The sequence below is a fragment of the Balaenoptera borealis genome, assembly GCF_965194805.1.
Source record: "Balaenoptera borealis genome assembly, chromosome: 3".
In the NCBI taxonomy this organism is placed as follows: domain Eukaryota; kingdom Metazoa; phylum Chordata; class Mammalia; order Artiodactyla; family Balaenopteridae; genus Balaenoptera; species Balaenoptera borealis.
Genome location: NC_138866.1, coordinates 147,787,210 through 147,813,107, shown reverse-complemented (window position 1 = coordinate 147,813,107; position 25,898 = coordinate 147,787,210). Strand labels below are relative to the sequence as shown.

At 41.6% G+C, this 25,898-nt stretch overlaps 1 protein-coding gene and 1 long non-coding RNA gene across 3 annotated transcripts in view; both read left to right on the top strand.

Moving 5' to 3' along the window:
* Window positions 1-296: 296 nt before the first annotated feature.
* LOC309626984 lies at window positions 297-7,210 on the top strand. The gene is made up of 2 exons (XR_014243481.1): window positions 297-6,857; window positions 6,898-7,210. It is a non-coding gene; the product is annotated as an uncharacterized lncRNA (long non-coding RNA).
* An 11,911-nt stretch (window positions 7,211-19,121) lies between these two features.
* BLM (BLM RecQ like helicase) overlaps window positions 19,122-25,898 on the top strand; it is a 103,557-nt gene continuing 96,780 nt past the window's right edge. For both annotated transcript variants that reach the window (XM_082388254.1, XM_082388259.1), the window contains exon 1: window positions 19,122-23,200. The gene's annotated coding sequence lies outside the window, so the exon portion shown is untranslated. The remainder of the gene's footprint in view (window positions 23,201-25,898) is intronic.

Below are 25,898 nucleotides of genomic sequence, written 5' to 3'. Positions count from 1 at the left end.
CTGACCCTTTAATCAATATGACATTTTTTCTCTCTTTATGTCTAGTAGTATGCCACATCTTGAAGCCTACTTTGTCTGATATTAACATGACCCCACCAGTTTTCTGTGTGTTCTTATTTTTGTTTATATTTCATCTTATTACCTGTATTATATATGCATATATATGCATATATATGCATATATAATATATATATGCATATATGCATATATATGCATATATACACATATATATGTATTTTTATTTTATATATTTTATTTTATATATATTTTATATATATAAAAATATATGTATTTTTCCATCCTTTTACTTTTGCTTTATCAGTGTCCATATGCTTAAAGAGTATCTCTTAAGACAGCAGAGATTTGGGTCATTTTTATCCAATTTGATAATCTCTGCCTTTTAGTTGAAGTGTTTAGTTCATTTACATATAATGTAATTGTTTACATGATTTGGTTTAAATCTACCATCTTGCTATTTGTTTTATATTTGTCCTACCTGTTTTTTGTTCTTCTTTTTTTTTCTGTCTTTAATTAATCAGATATTTTTAGTAGTTTATTTTATTTCCTCTATTTCCTTTTTAGCTCCACCTTTTTTTTTTTTTTAAAGTTTTAATTTTATTTATTTATTTATGGCTGTGTTGGGTCTTCGTTTCTGTGCAAGGGCTTTCTCTAGTTGTGGCAAGTGGGGGCCACTCTTCATCGCGGTGCGCGGGCCTCTCATTATCGCGGCCTCTCTTGTTGCGGAGGACAGGCTCCAGACGTGCAGGCTCAGTAATTGTGGCTCACGGGCCTAGTTGCTCCGCGGCATGTGGGATCTTCCCAGACCAGGGCTCGAACCCGTGTGCCCTGCATTGGCAGGCAGATTCTCAACCACTGAGCCACCAGGGAAGCCCCTCCACCTTTTTGTATAATATTATCAGTTTAGCTCTAGGGGATTACAATATACATTCTTAATTCATTACATTCTGCTTATAATTAATTTATACCAATTCCCGTAAAATTCATTACCTAAAAAGAGAATAATTCTATTACCCTCCCTGTCCTTGTGCTATTATAGTCATATATTTTACTTTCACATGTTTTAAACTCTATAATAAATTATTATTATTATTGCTTTAAATAGTTGTCTTTTAAAGGAATTATAAGAAAAAATCATCTTTCATTGTTACCCATGTACGATGCTTTTCATTCCTACTTGTAGATCCAAGTTTCTATCTGATATCCTTGCCCTTTAGCCTGATGAACAACCTTTAGTACTTGTAGTACAAGTCTGCTAAGGATGAATACTCTCAGTTTTTGCTTATCTGCAAATGTCTATATTTCATGTCATGGCTTCCAGGAGGAACTGTGGGGAACCAACAAGAAAAGATGCACAAGTCCTTAGTATGTTGGTATGTCAGTCAAAGAAAAGCATTGTTTTCTCTTTCTGGTGAGATGATGAGTGAGAAAATTATAGTTATTATGAATGGCCAATAGTTCAGGAGACACTGGGTTTTTAAAAACCTGTTTGGATGGGCAAAATATCTTTGTTTTGGGGTTGCAGATCTTTTACTGAATAGGAAGTTAAAACAGAGACCCAGGACCATTCCATAGGAATCAGGAAGGACAGTCACAACCAACAGCCCCTGTGACTGCTCCTCCCAAAGCACAAATGGCTGCAGAGAGCATTTCCCAGGCAGTTCCTGTATCTTTGTCAGGAGCAAAGCTGTAAGAACCATTACTCTGCCTCTACACTCCCCTCCCTGCCTAGCTGAAGCAGAATTCTTCTTGCAGTAATGAATTCAAAGCCTTTTAGCAACGTTTCCGTGACTTTTTTTGCTGGTAAACTTTGACATGTATCCCTGCCTTACATGGCAGCATGGTTTATCAGGGATGGTTGCTTTCTTAAGTTGGGTTCCTAAAAGCACATGTTGAAACAGGAATCATGTGCAAATGATTTATTAAGGAAGTGCTCCAGGGAAAAATAAGGAAAGGAATGGGGAAAAGAAATATAAAAAGGTAAGAAGCCAGGAAGAGTATGATGTTGGCCAAGCCCCAACCTCAGCCTGATCCAGAGGGGAGTTCTGAAGGGTAAATTACACCTTGTAGTTCATCCCTCCTTAAACAAGGGACCTGGGCTTCCATACTCCTGAACCAGTCAGCAGCCACAGATCCAGGGAGGAGGGGCACACAAACTCCCAGGCAATTCCAGTTCCCTTTGCGTGCTGGTGTGCAAAGTAGCCCCAGCAGCCCAAGGGAGAGCCTCTGAACAAAGTCACAGTTATAAACCACTGGAAACCCAGGGCACAGAAGCTGGAGGATGACAAAACAGAAATGGCGAAAGGGATTGTGTTATTGTGATTTATAATGAGAAATATATATTTGGTCTTTGTCCCTGACCCTGGCATAGAGCTCCTAAAATCCTTGGGATTTCCTATGTGATGAAAGCAATAAAGGTGTCTTTTAAAGATATGTTAATGGGACTTCCCTGGTGGCGCAGTGGTTAAGAATCCACCTGCCAATGCAGGGGACACGGGTTCGAGCCCTGGTCTGGGAAGATCCCACATGCCTCAGAGCAACAAAGTCCGTGCACCATAGCTAATGAGCCTGTGCTCTAGAGCCCACGAGCCACAACTATTGAAGTCCACGTGCCTAGAGCCTGTGATCTGCAACAAAAATAAGCCACCACAATGAGAAGCCCACACGCCACAACGAAGAGTAGCCCCCGCTCTCCCCAACTAGAGAAAGCCCATGCACAGCAATGAAAACCCAACGCAGCCAAAAATAAATAAATAAATAAATTTATAAAAAATAATAGTAAAAAAATAAAGTTATGTTAATAAGGTGACTTGGGAAGCTGCTGGGTCACCTAAGGATGTGCTGATTGCCAGGGGAACAAACCATGTCATTAGAGGGTTGGAACTTTCAGTCCCACACCCTGACCGCCAAGGAGGGTAGAGGGACTGGAGATTGAGTTCAATCACCAGTCGTTAATAATTTAATCAATCATGCCTAGGTAATGAAGCCTCCATAAAACCCCCAAAGTACAGGGTTTGGAGAGCGTCTGGGTTGGTTGAACATCTTGAAATTTGGAGAGAGAGGTGCTCAGAGAGGGCATGGAAGCTCTGCACCCTTCCCACATATTTTGCCCTGTGCACCTCTTCTATCTGGCTGTTCCTGAGTTATACCCTTTTATAATAAACTGGTAATCTACTAAGTAAAATGTTTCTGTGTTCTGTGAGCTGCTCTAGCAAATTAATGACATCCAAGGAGGGGGTCATAGGAACCGCCAATCTATCACGGTTGGGCAGAAACCCAGGTGACAACCTGAAATTGTGATTGGCATCTGGGGTGGGGAGCAGTCTTGTAAGATTAAACCTTAACCTGTGGTTATCTATGTCCAGGTAGGTAGTATCAAAATTGAGTTGAATTATAGGACACACAGCTGGTGTGGGAGAATTTCTTGGTGTGTGGGAAAAAAAATATATAAGAATTTGAATCCGAATCAGAGGGATCAAAGGGGATATAGGTGAACCATCAACAGCATTTGCTTTGGTAGGACAGTTATGAAGGGAAGGCCTTGACATACTTAAAAAAAAGTGCTTTGTACTACTTTAGTAGAATGTCAGTTAATACACGATTTCTTTTAAGTCAGTGCCTCTGGGAGCATAGTGGGAAATTTCATGGGCCAACCTATTAATATTTCAAGATGAGAAAGCCTTGTCTCTTATACTTGCAAGAACTAAGGGCAAGATCTAGGCCATTTGATTCATATTTCTGCATATATCTTGGCCAACTTAGTTTTCAAAATTCTATTTTGTCATTTTACCCCCTTGATGAATCTACAGTGAAAGTCAACAGTGAAATTCTTGCTGTTTCTGAGAGACTTCCAGTTTGACCTATAAAGTGTGTGTCCCATTATATTAAAGTGTAGCGGTATTTCAAATCTGAGTGTGAAAACTTTTCACAGCTCTTTGATGATGGTAGTATATTATATTTTGCATTTGGTGATATTTCTATATATCTTGTGAACATACATTTCTATTTATGTGATCAGTATTTCTTCATCTGGATGAAATTAAACAAAATAATCCTGTTGTGGATTGTGCCCTCCCATTATATGCTTAAAAAGTGGCCGGCATGACAGTACTATGACCCACAATGGAACATGTTGGAACACATCGATAACTTTTATCGGACTTCCTTTATCATACCCAGCTTAATTCACATGAGCCATCCCACCCATCATGTGAGTAAAGTGAAGAAGATCCTTGGGCGCCCTCAAGTGGCCATCTGGGGAATACCTAAGGTAATCTGGCTGAAGACCATTTGGCCAGTACAGATTTCCCCCTAAATTTGGGGCCTGGTTTTGGAGCAGAGCAACATGCAAGAAGGTTAAAGTTGTCAGAGGAGCCTAGTTGATGGGTGAGGAAAATAAAGCCATGGCTTGGGAAGAGAGAAAATGATTGCAGTAGCCAAAGCATTTTTAGCTGGAGTATCTCATGAGGCTTCTTTAGAAGATAGTTATAAGACATGAAAAGTCATTAATCTAAAGACGTTTGGAGACTTATTTCACTTCACTGTTTTCCAGTTGGCCATAAATATGAACAACCCAAAAGTCACCTGGAACCAATACAAATATTGGCAGATCTATTTGAAGGGTATGTGTTTTGAAGAAAGCAATCAATTCATCACCTATGCAGATGTCAGACACCAAAGAGGAATATTACTTTACCTCACAAACACTGAAACCAATGAACAGGTCCATCTGTGTAAAAGACGACAGTAAGATGTCTGAGACCAATACAGGTTCAGTCAAGTGGAGAGGAACCCCATCAGTTGAAAACCCAATGTATCAGTCAGGGTTTTGACAGAAAAGAGATGGCACACTCAAAAGGGGACATTTCATATTGAATCACTATGTTGTGTACCAGGAGCTAACACAGTGTTGTAGGTCAATTATATTTCAAAAACAAACAAACTCATAGAAAAAGGGATCAGATTTGTGGTTACGAGAGGCAAGGTGTGGGGGGAGAGAAAATGAAGGCAGTCAAAAGGTCCAAACTTTCAGTTAAAAGATAAATAAGTACTAGGGATGTAATGTACAACACAAGAAATATAATGAACACTGCTGTATGTTATCTATGAAAGTTGTTAAGGGAGTAAATTCTATGTGTTCTCATCACAGGGGAAAAAAATTTTTTTAATTTCTTTAATTTTGTACCTATATGAGAGGATGGACGTTCCCTAAACTTATTGTGCTAATCACTTCATGATGTATGTAAATCAAACCACTATCCTGTACACTTTAAAGTTATACAGTGCCATATGTCAATTATATCTCAATGAAACTGGAAGGGAAAAAAGAGGGGACATTTCAGAGAGGTTAATGGAGGGATTATTTACAAAAGTATGGGCAGGGTTCATGGAACTAACTGGCAACAGAGGAAAGCTACCCCCATGCTTGAGAGGGCAAAGGGAAGGAGTGGCTATTAGAACCTCAGAAATATGGCCTTGGTAAAAGGATGCAGCCACTATTGAACCATGACCTGGCTCTCTACTCCCACCCTTTGATCTACTGCTGATGCATGTCATTGACCAAATCCAACCTCCTGGTTCACAGAGAGGTGTGGAGAGTGAATCTGGAGGGCAAAATGGAAAAAAATCTAGTACACAACTTCAATTTGTCTTTAAAAAATTAAGAGTATTTTATTTAACAAGATATCCTGAGGTGGGGCAGCTCCATGGTTGGTGTATTCAGAGATGTCATGGAGGACCCAAAGTCCCTCCGTCTTTCTCATCTGCCCTCCTCAGGCTAGATTCTGTCACAGTCACAAGAAGTTGGCTGCAGCTCCAGGAGCCACACTCAGGCCCAATGTGATCAGCAAAAGAGAAAGACTCTGTGGGGGGGTCTATTTTGGGGAATGAGGAATCTTTTCTCAGAAGCTTCCCCAGGAGATTTTTCCCCATGCCTCACTGGCAGAACTGTATCCATACTGGACCAATCTCAGCTCAGGGGAATGGTACCCAGTTAATCAAGATTTGCCCCTGAACCAGGGACAGCGTCAGCTTCTAGGGGAGGAGAGATGTGTATAGACATCTGCAAGAAATCAAGATTCTGTTAACAAAAAGAGTTGGAGAAAGGTTGTATGAAGGCAAACAAGGGTGTGTGCAAAAACGGGAAGACAGATAAGAGGTTTTTAGTATGTTGGAGTTGAAAGTGAAGATGCTGGGTTTACCTGGGGACAATGTGTAAGGGTAATATGACCATCCAAGATGAGTAAAATTTAATACTAATATACTTGGACTGTAGATAGGAATTGTATTTTGGCTTTTAGAAAGAGTGCTATACCTGAAGAGGAGCAGCCCACTCCCCATTCAGAGGGCAGCCAAGACAAAAACAGAAGAAGGCTCAAATGAGATAGATGTCCTAGCCACAGAACACAGGCTGGAGGCACATCTGGTGCTACCAACTGCAAAGAGAATTATAATAGGCAATGGGGAGTTGTCTCCATTAGTCTTTGTACAGCAAAGGTAAATATTGCTTTTTAATGGCAAAAAAGAGTGACGTGCTTACTAGAAGCAAGGGTACCTAATGTTGGGGCTGACAGGACTTGTTTAAGGGAAGAAAAAGCCTTTTAGATTTTAAGACCTAGATAATCATTTAATGGGGTTAGCTTGAATTAGATGCAGTAGAGGTTTTATATTTGAGGTATAATTTAATATTTACTGTCGGCAAAAGCCAGACATGTCCAAGAAGGTATGCATTTGTGAGATTGTGGTGAGCCCAGGTCCCTTGAGGAAACCTACTTCCATAGAAGAAAATGAGTATCTCTTTTTTACTGATTTGTCATGTCCAACTAATGGGCTTGCGACAGGCATAATTGTAATCATGTCCAACTAATGGGCTTGCGACAGGCATAATTGTAATTTATTTTAGAGGCTTTGTGGCCCTTGAGGGCACACGAAGAAAGGGAGATTAAGAAATCTCATTTGGGCCTTTTAGTGAGGAGGCCAACAGAAGTCTGTTAATATATTGGATGAGAACAGTTTCCAGGAAATGTTATGTTATTTAAATCACTTTTAAGAATTAGTACAGGAGTTCTGGGCTGAAAATGCGGATTACACATGCACATCTAGATTCATTCCCTCTAAAACGCCTACTAAAACCATAGTAAAGTGATTTTTTAAAAACTACAATAAATCTACAAAAATGAGAGAACAGAGGAGACAGCACTAACAAAATTTTGGAAGCCAGACAGCAGAAGAGGAATGTTGACTTTTAGCAGATCCAAGAAGAGACATTTCCTGAGCCAGTAGTGGGCAAAAGTGAAAACCATCCCAGTTTATACCACAGAATCTTAAAAAGGCACAACCACTGACAGAACCAGGTATCTCTGGAGTTGGGAGTAAAAGAGTGTATAAAATAATGAGGATTGGGCAAAAGCAGTTTGAAAAATCCCTAGATCCCCTTACCCGCTGCGTACTTTTGGGCTTCATTTCCCATTACTTTACTCATTATGGCCATATTTTCTTTTAATTCTTTGAACACATATTCTTTTAGATTTTTGAACATATTTATAATAATTTCCATAAAGTCTTTGCTAAATCCAAGATCTGGACCATCTTGAGGTCAGTTTCTATTGACTCTTGACACTTTGTTGTGGTTGTTTTTACTATGGGTTACATTTCCTTGTTGTTGTTGTTGTTTTTACATATGTAGGAATTTTAGATTGTTTAATGGACATTGTGGATGATACATTGTAGAGGCTCTAGATTCTGTTATCTGCTTGACTTCTGGTATCTATTTTACCCTCAACTCTGTAGCAGCCTCTCTGTGGAAAGCCTTGGGTGGTCTTCCCCTATACATGTGCATCCCGGCCCTGAGCCAAAGATTCACAAGGGGACCTCCCACATAGATTTTTGCCTCCCACACATGCAGCTGCATCCTCTCCAGTGCCATGACCTGTAGATTGCAGCTGCTTCAGCAGCCCTGAGCTCTGATCTCTGCCTCTTCCACACAGCAAGTCAGCCCTACTCTGCTAGAACTCCAGCTTGCTGTGCTATGGTTGGAAAACTGTTCCCCGGCAGAAAGCCAAAATAATTTGGGGCACATCTCATGAGTTCCCCTTCTCTCAAGGATCACTGTCATGTACTGCCTATTATCCAATGCCTGAGAATGGTTGCTCACATTTTTTTGTCCAGTTTTATGGTTGTTTATGGCAAGAAGGCCAATCTGGTCCCAAGGATTATATCATAGCTGGACCCCTTCCTTACCTGATATACTTTTATTTCTTTCTGTTATCCTCCCTTCCCCTCCTCTTCATCCACTTAAGCCAGTTTTTTTTTTTTTTTTTTAAATTTATTTATTTATTTTTTGGCTGTGTCAGGTCTTCGTTTCTGTGCGAGGGCTTTCTCTAGTTGCGGCGAGTGGGGGCCACTCTTCATCGCAGTGCGCGGGCCTCTCACTATCGCGGCCTCTCTTGTTGCGGAGCACAGGCTCCAGACGCGCAGGCTCAGTAGTTGTGGCACACGGGCTTAGTTGCTCCGCGGCATGTGGGATCTTCCCAGACCAGGGCTCGAACCCGTGTCCCCTGCATTGGCAGGCAGATTCTCAGCCACTGCGCCACCAGGGAAGGGAAGCCCCTAAGCCAGTTTTGTGTTTATTGGTTCAGAGGAGAGATGAAGTGGTGATGAAAGTAGAAAAACAATAGTTCCAAAATATAATTCCAAAAACCTAAGCCTATTAAGAAGGTAGCGTTCTCTGAGGAGACTGGATAAAAGCCCCTTAAGCAAGGAGACAGAGAAATGAAAGATTGATTTCTAATAGCAGTGATGAAGTGGGTTCAAGAAAGAACGGCCTGGGGCCCTGCTTCCTGGGCAGCATCCCTGGGAACATGATCGTAGAGATGGCACTACTGTCTAGGGTGTCCAGGCAAGCCATGTCCCAGCCTGTCCAAGATTTCCATGCCCTTGTTTGGCAATGAAGCAGCAGAAAGATTCCCATGGCCCCCAAACTGGGAATGGAAGTTGAGGACAGAGTCCACTGACCTGAAGTAGGTGCAGGAACAAGGTACTCCTCTGTGACTGATGAGGAAAGATCCAACCCATACCTTGCACAATGTGAGCCCCTAGAACTTAGACGCCATCCAGCAGAAAGGAAAGAAACCTCAAATTACCGAGATTAACTTGCTGCCACTCTAGCAGATTGCGAGCTCAAAAAATAAATTATTATATAAAAATAAAATACTATTTATGGTACACCTGAGTTAGTAAACTGAGATTCCTGCTATAATAGTAAAGGGCACCATTATATCTCTTTATGGAGAGCTTTACATCCATTATCTCATTTAAGCTCATCTCATTGAATGAAAGTCCATTACCTCATACTCCCTCTGATGATTCTTCTGACATACAGATGTACCTGCCTGAGGAAAAAATGATAATAAAAATGTACATTTACTCTGTGCCAGGCATTATTATGCTAAGGGCCTTCTGTCACTTAATCCTCATACTAGAGCTATGAGATATATATTATTACCTCCATTTTACAAATGTGGAAGCTGAATTTCAGAGTTAGACAATGATTGTGGTTTTTAGATTCAAACCCACTAGAAGCTTTACTTTGTATTTCTTGCAATCCGTGGGAGAAAACTAGATCCAAGAGTCTAATAGGAGCATCAGCAATATGATTTACAAAGTGAGCTTACTTACAATTTAAATAAACAAATTCCCTTATATCTGCTACAACAAACATTCTAAGATGAAATGAATAATCTTCTTGGCTAAATATTGTATTCTGGGGAGACATCAAACAAAAACTTTGTAGTTAACATTGTTCTTTCTATTCCTTTACCTTTCTGTACTTTAGTTTGGGTATTTTCTATTGGCCCATCTTCAAGTTTACGAATCTCTTGCCTCTGCTGTGTCTAGTCTGCTGCTCAGCCCATCTGAATGCTTCCTTTCAGATATTCTATCTGTTCATCCTAGAATGTTCATTTGGCTAATTCTCTGTTGAAATTCCACATTTTGTCACCATTTGTTCATTGTTCCTAGTACTGTTAAATGGTTATTTTATTTTTAAATTTTATTTTATTGAAGTATAGTTGACTTATGTGTTAATTTCTACTGTACAGCAAAGTGATTCTGTTATACATATATATATACATTCTTTTTCATATTCTCTTCCATCATGGTTTATCACAGGATATTGAATATAGTTCCCTGTGGTACACAGTAGGATCTTGATGTTTATCCATTCTATATAATAGTTTGCATCTGCTAACCCCAAACTCCCAATCCATCTGTCTCCTACCCTCCCCTCACTCATGACAACCACATGTTTGCTCTCTATGTCTGTGAGCCTGTTTCTATTCAATAAAAGTTCATTTGTGTCATATTTTACGTTCCACATATAAGTGATATCATATGGTATTTGTCTTTCTGACTTACTTCACTTAGTATGATAATCTCCAGGTCCATCCATGTTTCTGCAAATCGCATCATTTCATTCTTTTTTATGGCTGAGTAATATTCCATTGTATATATGTACCACATCTTCTTTATCCATTCATCTGTCAATGGGCATTTAGGTTGCTTCCATGTCTTGGCTATTGTAAATAGTGCTGCAATTAACATCAGGGTACATATATATTTTTGAATTATATATTTTTCCTGGATATATGCCCAAGAGAGTGATTGCAGAATCATATGGCAACTCTATTTTTAGTTTTTGGAGAAACTTCCATACTGTTTTCCATAGTGGCTGCACCAGTTTACATTCCCTTAAATGGTTATTTTAAAGTCCTTGACATCCAAATCAGGTATGGGTCTGCTTCTATTGTCTCATTTTTTTCTCTTGATTATCAGTCACATTGTCCTGTTGTATTAGTTTCCTACTACTGCTATAATAAATTACCACAAATTTAGGGTCTCAGACAACACTGATTTATTATCTTACAGTTCTGGAGGTCAGAAGTCCAAAATCAGTCTCACTGGGCTAAAGTCAAGGTGTCAGCAGAGTGGGTTCCTTCTGAAAGCTGTAGGGAAGAATCCTTTTCCTTGTCTTTTTCAGCTCTAAAGGCCACCGGCATTCTTTAGCTTGTGACCCCTTCTTCACATAACTCCTACCTCTCATTTCCATCCTTACATCTACTACTAACTCTGACCTTCCTGCCTCCCTCTCATAAGGACCCTTGTGATTTTATTGGGCCCACCTGGATAAGCCAGGATACTCTCTCCATCTCAGATCCTTAATCACATCTGCAAAGTCACTACATTCACAGGTTCCAGGAATTAGGACAGACACATCTTTGGGAGGATATTGTTCAGGCTACCATACCTGCTTTTTCTATGACTTGTAATTTTTTATCATATGCCAAATATTGTGTATAAAAGAATCACAGATGTTGAGGTTAGTCATATTTTCCCCTAGAGGGTTTACTTATCCTCTGTTAGACATATATCTTAAAGGGATGATGCCTCAATCCAATCAGGAATTGAGCTGAGTTGAGGTGAGTTGCAGCTTTAATTGGACTCAGTACACCTCTGTTTTTAGTTATCTTGAGAGTGAGATCTATCTTGTGTTTTTGCAGGCCCTTCTCCCCAGTGAGACTCCATCCTCCAAACACCAAAAGATGTAGATCTTGTGCTGCCTTTCCAGCCCAGGCCCCCAGACAGGCCCTACCCCCCTCCATCACCACCCCTCAGTCTACCCCAGCACTTAGCAAGTATCCCATAGGAAAAATGAGCCTCGCATCTAGATTCTAGTCTATAATGGCAGCTTGAGTGGCCTCAACAGTTTCTGTAAACTAAGCTCAATCTTCAGCCTATGCCCAGACTTCACAAATGACCCAAGGAAAAAATGACCAACAATCTCAGCTCACCTTGAATGAGCTCTTCCTTCTCTGCTCCCACTGCTCTCTGATGTTCTTTAAAATATGGTTTTTGTAATTTATCCCTTTTTTCCCCCAATTGTTGCAGCACAAATGAAGACCTACTGATACTGACTACATCCTACCCAGAAGCAGAAGTTCTTTATGGATTACATTGAATATTCTAGAAAGAACTTTGTAGTTAACACTGGATATCTCAGAAAACTTCTTGCATCTTCTTAGCAAACATAACAAAAGACAGACTATGCATAACTTTAAATTTAATTGAGATCTTTTCCCATCTACCTGGTCTCTTGACTGTGTTCTGTTTACTTTGCTCCTGAGTGGTTAGGAGTGTAAATATACTTATCTTACATACTTTGAAAATTTAATGTATTTGGTATAATAGGATTTTTTCTTACTAAGGCTTATAAAATACCATTGCAACCTCTAGTGTTTTGTATTTTTAAAATTATGTGGGACTTCCCTGGTGGCGCAGTGGTTAAGAATCTGCCTGCCAATGCAGGGGACATGGGTTCGAGTCCTGGTCCAGGAAGATCCCACATGCTGGGGAGCAACTAAGCCCACGTGCCACAACTACTGAAGCTCATGTGCCTAGAGCCCGTGCTTCGCAACAAGAGAAGCCACTGCGATGAGAAGTCCAGTCCATGCACTGCAACGAAGAGTAGCCCCCACTCGCAGCAACTAGAGAAAGCCCGCACGCAGCAACAAAGACCCAATGTAGCCAAAAATAAATAAATAAATAAATAATTTTTAAATTATGTAATTAATACTGTGAATAGGTAACAATCCCAAATGTGCAAATGTAAAAAGATATAAGAGGATATATAGTGAAGTCATTCCCATGACTTCTTCCCCCATCCACCGGTTTCCATTCCCCAACAGGTATCCATGATTATTAGTTTCTTACTTATCAGAAAAGTTCAAATGCATACACAAGCAGATACATATAAACACAATTTCCCCCTCCTTTTCTACACAAACAGTAGTATAATATGCCTACTATTTTTTTTAATTGGTCCACCTAAATTCTTTTTTTTTTTTTTAATTAATTAATTTATTTATTTATTTATTTTTGGCTGTGTTGGGTCTTCGTTTCTGTGCGAGGGCTTTCTCTAGTTGCGGCGAGCGGGGGCCACTCTTCATCGCGGTGCGCGGGCCTCCCACCATCGCGGCCTCTCCTGTTGCGGAGCACAGGCTCCAGACGCGCAGGCTCAGTAGTTGTGGCTCACGGGCCCAGTTGCTCCGCGGCATGTGGGATCTTCCCAGACCAGGGCTCGAACCCGTGTCCCCTGCATTGGCAGGCGGATTCTCAACCACTGCACCACCAGGGAAGCCCTATGCCTACTATTTTACACTTTGCAATTTTTTTTTTTCAAACATGAAAGGGAATTTGTCAGCTCGTGTAACTGAAAAGTCCATGGCTGATAGCACTGCAGTATCCAGGGCCTCAGACAATCATATCACAACCCAGCTTCTTTCCCAGTCTTGCCTGCACTCTCCTCTGTGGTGGCTTCACTCTCAGGCTAGCATCCACCCCTCTTCCACATGGTGCTTCCCTCCCAGTCCCAGCTTCAGGATGACATCCTGACAGTTTGATAACCCCACCAAATAAGGCGTACCGGCCATGTTCCCAGTGAACCCTAGCAAAAGTCTTAGGGAGAGCTACCATTGGACTAGCTGGAATCACAGACCCATCTCTGAACCAATCACTGAGGCCAGGCTGGGAGGGTGGTGCTGATTGGCCAGGCCCAAGTCACATGACCACCTCTGGATCCCTAGGCTGAGAGAAGTCAGTCCGACAATGGTGTGAGTCACATGGACCAGGAGTTGGGAAGCAGGGTGGTTCTCCAAAGGGATATCAAGGTGCTATGAGTGGAAGGTCCTTCACAGCTGAAAGCAGCAGATGTCTACTGCAAAAGGTGCTCTTTTGTTGTTTTTGTTTTTTTGGCTCTTTCATGCCTGGAAGCTGCTATTTTATGCCTAACACGTGTATAGCTGAGGCCACACATGGCTCCTAGCACTGGCCAATTGGAAAATGCCGCAAGGTGAAGAGGGGCTGCTCTGTTTTCTTAGATTCTGTATTTGTCTATTTAATGTCTATTAACCACAGGGCCAAACTAACAGCCAAAGTTCTTTACATCTGCCCTGGGATCCTGCTTTTGCGAGCAGGTAAAGTTGTATAACAAATCCTCCAACCAATCCCGGATCCATTCCCACAACTACCTCCTTTATGTAATCCCCCACACCATGTCAATATTTCCCCTTCCCTGAGTCAACCCAGGGCCAGGTACCCTAGACATCTAGGGACACCCCTACACCCCAAATCCTGCTGGAATTATTCAAACCAGGAGTTTATCAGGTAAACACTCAAAAAAAGTGGGGGAAATGGTCAGAGACAGGAGACAAAGAAAAGCGTGGCGAGTGGGACTTTATCCACCTAAAGATACAGCTGTTCAGCTGTTCTAAAAGATTTTGTTTAAGAGGGGAAAAAAGTGGGGGATGTTGAGAAGGGGACAGAGGAGGCTGCTGTCTAGGGGCACTGGGCCCTTTCCCTCCCTCTTTCCCCTTAAAGCAGAAACTAAAACCCACTGGCTTCAGGGAGCTAAAAGCCTAAAACAGGAGAAAAAAGGGTGAGCAGGGAATAGAGAAAAGAAAACAAAACCCTAGACAACAGGAGGAGAAAATTAAAGATTACTAAAAAATTTTTGTATATATATATATATATAATATTTTAACTAATACATAATAGATATATATGTATATATGATATCTAACTAAATTAAAACAGGTCTTTAATTTGACTCAATTGGAAATCCAAAATTTATATATAAAAATGTATATATTAAAAGAATTTATCACAAAAAGATAAAAAAGGGTGCTGATTGGCTTTTGTGCATCTGCAACCTTGGTTCTAAATTAACTTTAGCATTTGCTAAAAGGTATGAACTGAGAAAACTTTATAGACTTAATCAATACTGGGGCTCAAATTATACCTGGGGAATCCCACTAAATTTCAACATTGTACCCCCTATAATCTTAGAAAAGGGACTAAACATAAAATAGAGAAAAAAATAGCCTTTAACTACAGCCTTACCCAAGTTTCCCATAGTCATAATACCTATTGCTCTAAAAATATCTCGCATTGGGGACACACACTCTAACACAATGAATACTGAATTAAAATTAAATCTTTGGCCATTGCACATTGGCTTGATACAATGGGACTCCACAGACCCCTTAGTTAAAATAGTTAATATGGCCCATTGTAAGTTAAAAGAGGGCCTTCAAGGATTAAAAATTATTATATAAAACCTAATTAATAAATATGTGATTGTTCCCACTGCTTTTCCGTTTGATAGCCCGACTTTGCCTGTTCTGCTGGGAAAAAATAAAGGATGCTGTACTAGTTAGCTTGGGTTGTCAAGACAAAATACCACAGACTGGGTGACTTAGACAACAGAAAATTATTTTCTCAAAATTGTAGAGGCTGGTGCCAATGCAGGGGACACGGGTTTGAGCCCTGGTCCAGGATGATACCACATGCCATGGAGCAACTAAGCCCATGCACCACAACTACTGAGCCTGCGCTCTAGAGCCTGTGAGTCACTACTACTGAGCCCGTGTGCCACAACTACTGAAGCCTGTGTGCCTAGAGCCCGTGCTCTGCAACAAGAGAAGCCACCACAATGAGAAGCCCATGTACCACAACAAAAAGTAGCCCCTGCTCGCTGCAGCTAGAGAAAGCCCATGTGCAGCAACAAAGACCCAACCCAGCCAAAAATAAATAAATTAAAAAAAAAAAATTCTAGAGGCTGGGAAGTCAAGGGTTAAGGTGCTGGCTGATTCAATTTCTGGTGAGGCCTCTCTTTCTGGCTTGTAGATAGCAGCCTTCTTGCCGTGACTGCACATGGTTGACAGAGGAAGAGGTATTTCTCTCTTCCTTTTCTTCTAAAGTCACCAGTCCTTTTGGATTAGGGGCCCACCCTTATGCCCTCATTTAACCTTAGTTACCTTCATAAAGGCCCTATCTCCAAGTACAGTCATATTGACGGTTGTGGCTTCAACATGTAAATCTGGGGAGGACACAAACGCTCAGTCCATAACAGGTGCCTCATGGTGGATTACTACAACATTAATGCTCTGTTCCCAGCCATGAGGGCCCCCATACCCAATATCCGATACTATTAAAATTACAGACTCTATCCAGCTAATAAATATTTTGCTCTTATAAATTTGGTTAAAAGCATTCTCTTGCATGCCTGTTTCAACAGCCTTTCAGCTGCAGTTTGCCTTCACTTCTGAAAGGACACAAGATACCTTTTCCAGGCATGGGGTACCTCAGCAGTTTTGCCACCACATACAATCTTTGCAACACGATCTTCACTGTGTTCACCTTTCTCCAGGAGCACAGGTATGGCATTATATTGATGACATCCTCCTTCAATGAGACTCATTTAACACACTGTTTATGGACATACAAGTGCAACATTTTTTAGTCCTCTTTGCGTCTGGTGGCAGTGTATTTACAAATTTTACTTCCAAATCAGCAGACACTTCCATTAGTGCCTTCAGAAACTCCTTCACTGTAGTCTTTGGCAACCTCTTCTCATGTCTCCTGGTGTCTCTACACCACTTTTTTTTTTTTTTAACTGGAGTATATTTGCTTTACGATGCTGTAAACTTTGCTGTGGTAGTTTCTACTGTACAGCAAAGTGAATCAGCTCTATGTATACATATATCACATCTTTTTTGGATTTCCTTCCCATTTAGGTCACTACAGAGCAATGAGTAGAGTTCCCTGTGCTATACATTAGGTTCTCATTAGTTATCTATTTTATACGTAGTTGTATATATATATGTCAATGCCAGCCTCCCAATTCATCCCACCCCTGCTTCCTCCCTTGGTGTCCATACGTTTGTTCTCTACGTCTGTGTCTCTATTTCTGCTTTGCAAATAGGTCCATCTGTATCTACACCACTTTTGATGGCCATAAGTTGCCCGAGAGTTTGCGATGCAAGAAACTACCCGTCTTAGCCTCATGCTGTACACTATTAAAACAACAAATAGCAGGCTACATACTGGGCTCTCCTGGAACTAGAGGCTCTCACAGACCCCCAAGACAATGACCCTCTGTACGCAGCTACCTATTATGCTTTGGGTCATGGACACTGCATCCCACAAGCTCAGCACAGCTAGAGTCCTCCCTAAGACAGGATGGAACCAAACGTGGGCCGTCTGGCATATTCCTCCTGCAGGGGGTTGGGGGTGTCTTCCCCTGTCTTCAGTCCCTTGCCAGATGCCATTGTGCTGAAGGAAGTCTCCCCACTCTGAGACCCCTTGGCTCCCTGAGAAGCCCATTGGCATTAACTGAGTGAACAGCAATGCGAGTTTGTAGACGATGCGAATGGCACTGCTAACCATCATATGTGATGGAGCTCCATGGAATATTGCTGCTTTCCATCCCTTAACCTGGATGTGCCTGATGAAGGATGGGACCCAAAGGTCAACACAGTTGGCCAAACTTTAGGCAGTCATCTTCACACTGGATGCTCTGGCCAACAAATGGTCCCACCTTCACATTTATTATAAACTATTTGGCTATTACGTAAAAACTGTCCCTTCCAAGGTAAAAGACTCTGGGAATCTCTTACCTCATAGGTACCCAAAATATAAATCAAAATCACACATGTCTCTACATGTATTGAGGCTGCAATACAAGGCCTTGTCAGGACCCTCCTTATTCCCTTTGGGGTTACAGACGTTACTGGTAGTAACCAAGACACACATTTCACTTTTCAAAATACACAATGCTTGGCTCTTGGACAAGGCATTCAATAGAACTGCATGTCCTTAATAGGACCTAAATAGCCAGTTTAACTGAGAGAACTAATGGTCTCTTAAAATAACTCAAGATTCCAGCCCAGGAAATAAACCTCTAAATGTGTCTCTATGTTGCCCCTGGCCTTTAACCTATCTGCAAATTTTCAATCCTGTCTCCATTCCATAAGGGCTGGAGGCCAGATCTAGGCTCATACTCTGCTGAGACCCATTAACTATAGATTGTCCCATGGGCCAGGCAGCTGCTTGCCTGATATGGGACCCAGCTGAACCTAAACTTCCACCATAAACAAAGCTAAACAAACAAGTGCAGCTGTACACTTTCTGTTGATTACAGAAAGTTGGGTCACTTTCATTCATTTACAATCCATGGGCCAAATTCTCCAAGCTCCATTGTTTCAACCAAGTGTGGCAAATGCTAAGATCCACACTAACCTGAGTGGATGCCCACTTAAAAAGGATACCCAAGTCCCATATCCCAGATGACATTGCCCTGGCCCAGGAGTTCACCACTGGAGATGCCGTCACCCCAACTGAAGACCTCACCTTTGGAAATGATTTGCCCTCCTGTGCCAGAGATGACTTCACCTGGACACTGAAACCTCCACCCCAGTGATGCCCATGGATGGCCTCTCCTAAGGTAAAAATTGGACACAGGACAGTTTTGCTTTTCTTCCTTTGATATTAGATATTCTGTTTCTGAGCTTGCTGTCTGCTTAGGCTGTGACTCTGGTATATCCCTTGCTCTCTGCCAAAACATACATCCCTAAACTCCCATGCCTAAAGGGAAATTTGGTGGAGATTATTACTATCTGTGCCATTCTAAAAATTATTAGAGATTATTACTTTCCCCAGAAGGCACCTGCCTCATGTCAGTCAACCCGTTGACTCCTTGGGGAGAGGACCACTCACTCCCCAGTGCTGTCTCCTACTTGTGCTCTGCATCTGGAACATGACCTCTCCTTCCCCTTGGTTACACACAATACCACTAATCTTTACATATACTTTGCTAAATTATCAGCTCATACACTCCCACAACATAATTGCCTGACCCAAGAAATACACCAAGATGTTATTGTCACTCATACTTTTAACATACTGTACAACTCCACCAAAATATTATTAGAGACTCCTGATATTTCAGATCTATTTTCTTGTCTAATGCCATATAAATGGAAAACCAGTTTTTCCAGTCAGTTGTGGACTGACCTAGAAGCACTCCTTATACTTCTACCTGTGTTCCTCCTTTTTACTTTCATAATAAAATGTTTCCTATATCGCTTAGGACATCCTATGCCTTACTCCCTAAAAGTCTCCTTGTAATCACCCCAAAGTTTCTTAAAGTGATGCCAGATAACCACAGGGCCAATTGTTTTGTGTTTTCTTAGATTCTGTATTTAGCCTTTTGACATCTATTAACCACAGGGCCAAATTAATAACCAAAGCTGTTTACATCTCCCCTGCAATCCTGCTTTTGTGAGCATGTAAGTCATATTACAAACTCTCCAACCAATCTCGAGTTCATATCCACAGCCACCTCCTTTATCTAATCCCACACAACATGTCAATATTTCCCCTGCCCTAAATCAACCCAAGGCCAGGTACCAGACATCCAGGAACAGTTCCTGTGCCCCACAGTTCAAAAGAATTATTTAAACTAGCCGATCCTAAGCTATTTTCCCTGCTATAGCTTGCCTTTCCTGCAGAAACCCCAGTAAAGGCTCTGACTTTGGCTTTCCCCTTGCTCATTTCTGCCTCCTGACCAAACCTGATGCTTCGCCATGTGGCCACATGTGGTGTGCCTCCTCTTCTTGGGAAACACAAGTAATAAATTCTTCTTTCAATGGCATCACTTTTCTCCATGCTGTCACTCAGTCACTTGCCTAAATTAAAATTCTGCAGTTACAGTTGAGACAGGAGCTGCCACTGCTGAGTTCTCAGAACTGGGACACCAGGTTTGTGCATGTATGTGCATCTGTGTGTGTGCGTTAAAGTGTATGTGATATAAATTTTACCATTTTAACCATTTCTAAATGTATGGTTCAGTGGCATTAATTACATTCGCATTGTTATGCAACCATCATCACTATCCATCTCAAGAACTTTTTCATCACCCCAAACAGAAACACTACCTATTAAACAGTAACTCCTTATGACACCCCCTCACCCCCAAATCCTAGTAACCATTATTCTGTATTCTCTCTCTGAATTCTAGTTACCTCATATAAGTAGAATCATAAAATATTTGTCTTTTTGTGACTGGCTTATTTCATTTAGCATAATGTCTTCAAAGTTAATTCATGTTGTGGCATATATTTCATTCCTTTTTAAGACCAAATAATATTCCATTGCATGTATATACCACATTTGTTTATCCACTCATCTGCACTTGGTTTCTTTCCACATTTTGACTATTGTGAATAATGCTGCTATGAGCTTTGGTGTACAAATATCATTCTCTACATAATAGCCAGAAAGAGCTTTCTGTTCAGTCCCTTCCCTCATAAAAACCTATGGTAAATTAAACCACAATGAGATACCATAGAGTATCTACAGATAGCTAAAATGGAAAAGATTGACAATTCCAAGTGTTGGCAAGGATGCAGAAAATAAGAAACTCATACAGTGTTGGTAGGAGTGTAAAACGGTACAATCACTTTGAAAACAAGTCCATTTTTATCAGTTACCCTATGACCCAGAAATCCCATTCCTAGATACTTACCCAAGAAAAATTAATGCATATATTCACAAAAAGACCTATACAAAAATGTCCATAGTGGCTTTATAATAGGCAAAGGGAAAAAACTCAAATGCCCATCAGTAGATGAATGGATTAATAAACTGTGGTGTGTTCATAAAATTGCATAATCTTGTTAAAGAATAATTTTAAAAATCTAGTATAATCATGACTCACACAGATATAAAATGAATGTGTCAAAGGTTTTATTTAAGTCATTAATTAATGAGAGACCCAGAAAGATATTACAGAGTTCAGAGGAAAATTCAAAGTACTGCACGCACATATATATTCAAATGAGGAATAACGAAATGCTTTACAAATAGATGCAAAACCTGGCAGAACTGATCAAACCCACAGTGCAATAATAAAATACATCCCCTTGAACACAAGTTGCATTTCTATACACAAGAATAGGTCTTTTAAAAAACTAACAGTGTTATTCTTTACCTCAAAGACAATGAAAGGTATGGAGCCCTCATAGAATCAGATATCCCAGAAGGGTGTGCTAGACAGCACCTTGTTTTTCACTGGATACTCAGTAATGTTTTTTAGACCATTTTAAAGTTTTTCACAGTTTTCCTCTACATTACACAGTAATAAAAGAGAATGAACTACTGGTACACAAACAGATGAAGCACACAGATACTATGTTCAGGGTAAAAAAAGGCAGACAAAAAAGAGTATATACTGTATGATACCAGCTTACTCTGGGGGCAGAGGTAGACTCCACAAAGGAAGCTCCACAAGAGAATCTTATGGGGTGCTGGAAATGGTATATAACTTGATTTGGGTGGTGGAGATACATATATATATGGCATATATATATAGTATATGTAAAATCATTGATTTTACTTAAGATTAGTACACAAGACTCTCCCTATCCCACTTGCCCCTAAATCCAACAATTGCCATTTACCTTCAAAGTGAAGTCCAAACTTGAGGTCTATTGTCTGTTTCCTCTCGTGTACCATTTCTATTTCCCCTTTTCCTGACAGTTTCTCAAAAGTACCTTACTTAGTCTTACCAGTTTCATGGCCTTTGCCTTCAAATCATACCTGTTATTTATCTCGCAGGTATCAGGACACCTTCTGAAAGCCTTACCTTACTAAGTCTATCTAGTCTATCTCTACCCCCAGAGTAACCTGGTATCATACAGTATATACTCTTTTTTGTCTGCCTTTCCTTACCCTGAACATAGTATCTGTGAGCTTCATCTGTTTGTGTACCAGTAGTTCATTCTCTTTTTTTTTTTTTTTTAATTTTTTATTTATTTATTCATTTATTTTTGGCTGTGTTGGGTCTTCGTTTCTGTGCGAGGGCTTTCTCTAGTTGCGGCAAGCGGGGGCCACTCTTCATCGCGGTGCGCGGGCCTCTCACTATCGCGGCCTCTCTTGTTGCGGAGCACAGGCTCCAGACGCGCAGGCTCAGTAATTGTGGCTCACGGGCCTAGTTGCTCCGCGGCATGTGGGATCTTCCCAGACCAGGGCTCGAACCCGTGTCCCCTGCATTGGCAGGCAGATTCTCAACCACTGCGCCACCAGGGAAGCCCTCATTCTCTTTTATTACTGTGTAATGTAGAGGAAAACTGTGAAAAACTTTGAAATGATCTAAAAAACATTACTGAGTGTCCAGTGAAAAAACAAGGTGCTGTCTAGCACACCCTTCTGGAATATCTGATTCTTTTGGGCTCCATACCTTTCATTGTGTGTGTGCAAATCTGCCATCCTAGGTGCCTCCATAACATGGGTCAGCATTCTTATAGCTTGTGTACCCTTTGAGTCCAAATGTTAGCGGCTTTATTCTTTTGGTAAATTATTCACACCTGGGCTTTGTCCCTATCCTGCTTCCTATGTGGCCTTTTTTGCTATTAAAAGTCTGCTTAACTTACTCTGCTTTTGCTTTTTCCTACAGAGAGTAATTTAACAGCGATGCGTTTTGTTTGGCTGCACCGTGCGGTTTTGTTTTTGTAACATTTTAAAAAAAGGCAGATATCACACACAAAACAGGGCAGAAGCAGATTTTAAGTTTTTCTTAAAAGAGAAATAAGTGAAGGAAGAAAAGAAAGATCTGGCATCACAGGGCCCACAGTCCCTCGTGGGAACAATCAGCTGGAACCTCAGGTACTGCACACGTCCCTAGAGGCATCTGAGTTTGATACCCCTTTCTCCGTCAATGACAATTTCCAGTTGCTCATTTAGAAGAGAATGGGTGGGGCAGAGGCCAGCGTTACCAGGAGGGTGGAGAGGACAGACAGCCAAAGCCTCAGAGACAGACGGTCAGAACCAAAGAGATCGGGGTGTAGAGCCTTGGCCTGGTCTGTGGGAACTAGTAAATCTCAGGCTCGCTTAAACTCCGGGGTTTTCAATCCCGCCACGGTCCGGTTCCAGGTACGTGCTTTACTTAAGTCTTTACCGACACCACGTAACATACTGAAAACAAAGCAGCCCAGCAGCCCGGGAAGCCCTGGGTTCAACCGTAGTCATCTGACCTTGCATTCCAGGCTCTGATTGGGCTTTGGGAATACGTGCCCTTCCTTCTCAGACCCTTACGGGGACCTCGTCCCAGCAGCCCACGGGGGCGGGGAAAGGTGCCACGGGGCGACGGTATTGGTCGGCTTCTTCAGGACGCAGCCAATCGGAATCTGCCGACTTCCGGCGTGAAGTGAGCTGGCGCGCGGCGTCGGGGCGCGGTTGCGGCGCGGGGAGTTTGGATAGTGGTTCCGCCCGCTTCGAGACTGTGGAAGAGGTGAGTGCTGGCGCACGCTGACTTACGGGCCCGTCCGCCTGTCCCAGACTCGCTCCTGGCCACGCGGCCCGGGGCCGGAGAGGAAGGCCTCTCCGGTGCCTCCCTTTGCCCACCCCGGTTCGGCTAGGCCCGCTGAGTCCTCTCGTCTGGCGAGCAGCATGGGAGGAGAGCACAGACGCACATAGATCCTCAGAAGGGGAAGCAGAGGCCCGGGGGCGGGGGCGAGCTTTCCCAGGCTGTCCCAGGGCGTCGGTGGCAGAACCGGCCTAGCACCCAGTATGTTCTTGTTCCTGTACTCCAGTGCCTACCAAGATGCCTGGCACAGTACAGTCACTTCCCAGATTTCTGGCACTACCCCCATTTCCCTCCCGAGGGATAACCAAAATTCTGTACTTTTTCTATGGCTTTCCACAATCATGAGCCAGGCTGCGTGTATTCTTAGTATCTACTGTGTGCCACGTGCCCAGCACCCCTTTACCTTACAGTTGTAGCTTCACAATACCGCAGCAAAGGGAAATGGTTAAGGACACAGACTGTATCAGATTACCTGAGTTCGGAAGCCGGCTCCTGCACGTACTAGCTATGTGACTATCCAGCTGTTATTTAAAGTGCCTCAGTTTCCTTTTGTCAAATGAGGGAAATGACCTATTCTACCTCCTGGAGTTTTTGTTATTACTGAACGACTTAATATATGCAGTAAGTGCTTCAAAGAGTACTTGACAACATAGTAAGGGTTCTGTTATAACCACCCAGAGAACTAGATAAGGTTGTCCGCATTTTATACATGGAGACTCTGAAGCACAAACAATTGTCTCTGTGATGAAAGGGCATTTGGTGACTAAATGCTAGAAATAGGATTTGAACTGAGAACTGCCTGACTCCAAAACATCTTGCACAACATGGGGATTTCACCCATACCCCTCACCTGCCCTTAGGTTACTTGGCACTTTGGACACCTAGTGGCCTGAGATGGAGCGGGTACCTGACAGCTCCTGGTGCCACCAACGTGGGTAAATAGCACTCCTGTGCCCCTGTCAAGATGAAGGGGCAGTAATGAGAGAGACTGGGTGAGAGACCAGAAATTGGAGAAGGTGGGAGATAGAGTATTCTGTGTGAGGAATAGTAAATAGTATTAAATTGAGCCAACATTTAGTTAGCCAGGCTGCTATCAGAAAGTAGCTTGTAGTCTAGTAGGAGAAATATGGTGCATGTATCTTTTTGAATTCGTGTTTTCATTTTTTCTGGATATATACCCAGAAGTGCCAATTTCTGGATCAAATGGTAGTTCAATTGTCAGTTTTTGAGGAACATCCATATTGTTTTCCATAGTGGCTGCACCACTCCCATTAATAGTGTACAAGGGTTCCCTTTTCTCCACTTCCTCTCCAACATTTGTTATTTGTTTTTTGGGTTTTTTTTTTTTTTTTTTTTTTTTTTGGCTGCACCCCATGGCTTGTGGGATCTTAGTTCCCTGACCAGGGATCGAACCCGTGCCCCCTGCAATGGAAGCATGGAGTCCTAACCACTGGACACCCCCCCCCCAGGGAATTCCCCAGCATTTGTTATTTGTAGGCTTTTTGATGACAGCCATTCTGACAGATGTGAGGTGATATCTCATTGTTGTTTTGATTTGCATTTCTCTAATAATTAGCAGTGTTAAGCATCTTTTCATGTACCTGTTAGCCATCTGTATGTCTTCTGGGAAAAATGTCTATTTAGATCTTCTGCTCATTTTTTGATTGGGTTTTTTGTTTACCAGCACCACTTGTTGAAGAGACTGTCCTTTCTCCATTATATATTCTTGCCTTCTTTATTGTAGATTAATTGACCATAGGTGTGTGGGTTTTATTTCTGGACTCTCTATTCTGTTGCATTGATCTATGTGTCTGTTCTTGTGCCAGTACCATGCTGTTTTGATTACTGTAGCTTTGTAGTATAGTCTGACGTCTGGGAGGGCAGTACCTCCAGCTTTGTTCTTTTTTCTCAAGATTGCTTTGGCACTTCGGGGTCTTTCATGATTCCATGTGAATTTCAGGATTATTTGTTTCAATTCTGTGAAAAATGTTGTGGGATTGCATTACATCTGTATATTGCTTTGTGTTATATTCTGTATATATTCCTTTTAAGGGAAGGAAAGGTAGAAAAAGAGATCCAGTGTAATTGTAGAATATTTGGGGGAGCTAAATGCCAAAAGCCCCTGTGGGTCTCCATTGCCTGTAGCATAATACATGAGGCCTTTGAGCAGTCTCCTCTAACCACCTGCTAGTCTACCTCAGTCTTTGCATGAATAGTGCGTAGACTACCTTTCACAACCTCCACCCTGTTTGGAAGGTTCCAGTTGTCCTTCAAGATCCAATTCAGTGTTCTTTGGAAAACTGCTCTATGATTTTCCTGAGCTTTACCTTCATCTGGGAAGCCATAAGACTTTTAAGAAAAGACTTTATTGTAGGACTTATCCCATTTCATTGTAATTTTTTATTGACATGTCTATTTCCTGCTAGTCTAGAAGCTCATTGAAGGAAGTAATTATGTCTTGCTTATCTCTGTCCTCTAGTGCCTCCTACGATCCCTGGCACAGAGTGAAAATACAAGTCAAAATCAACTAATGGAAGTTCTTGGTGTTATGACATATAGACTTTGTTCTCTAGAATGGCAAGGAACTATTGAGTTTACTTTGTCTAAAAAGTCCTATATCTTA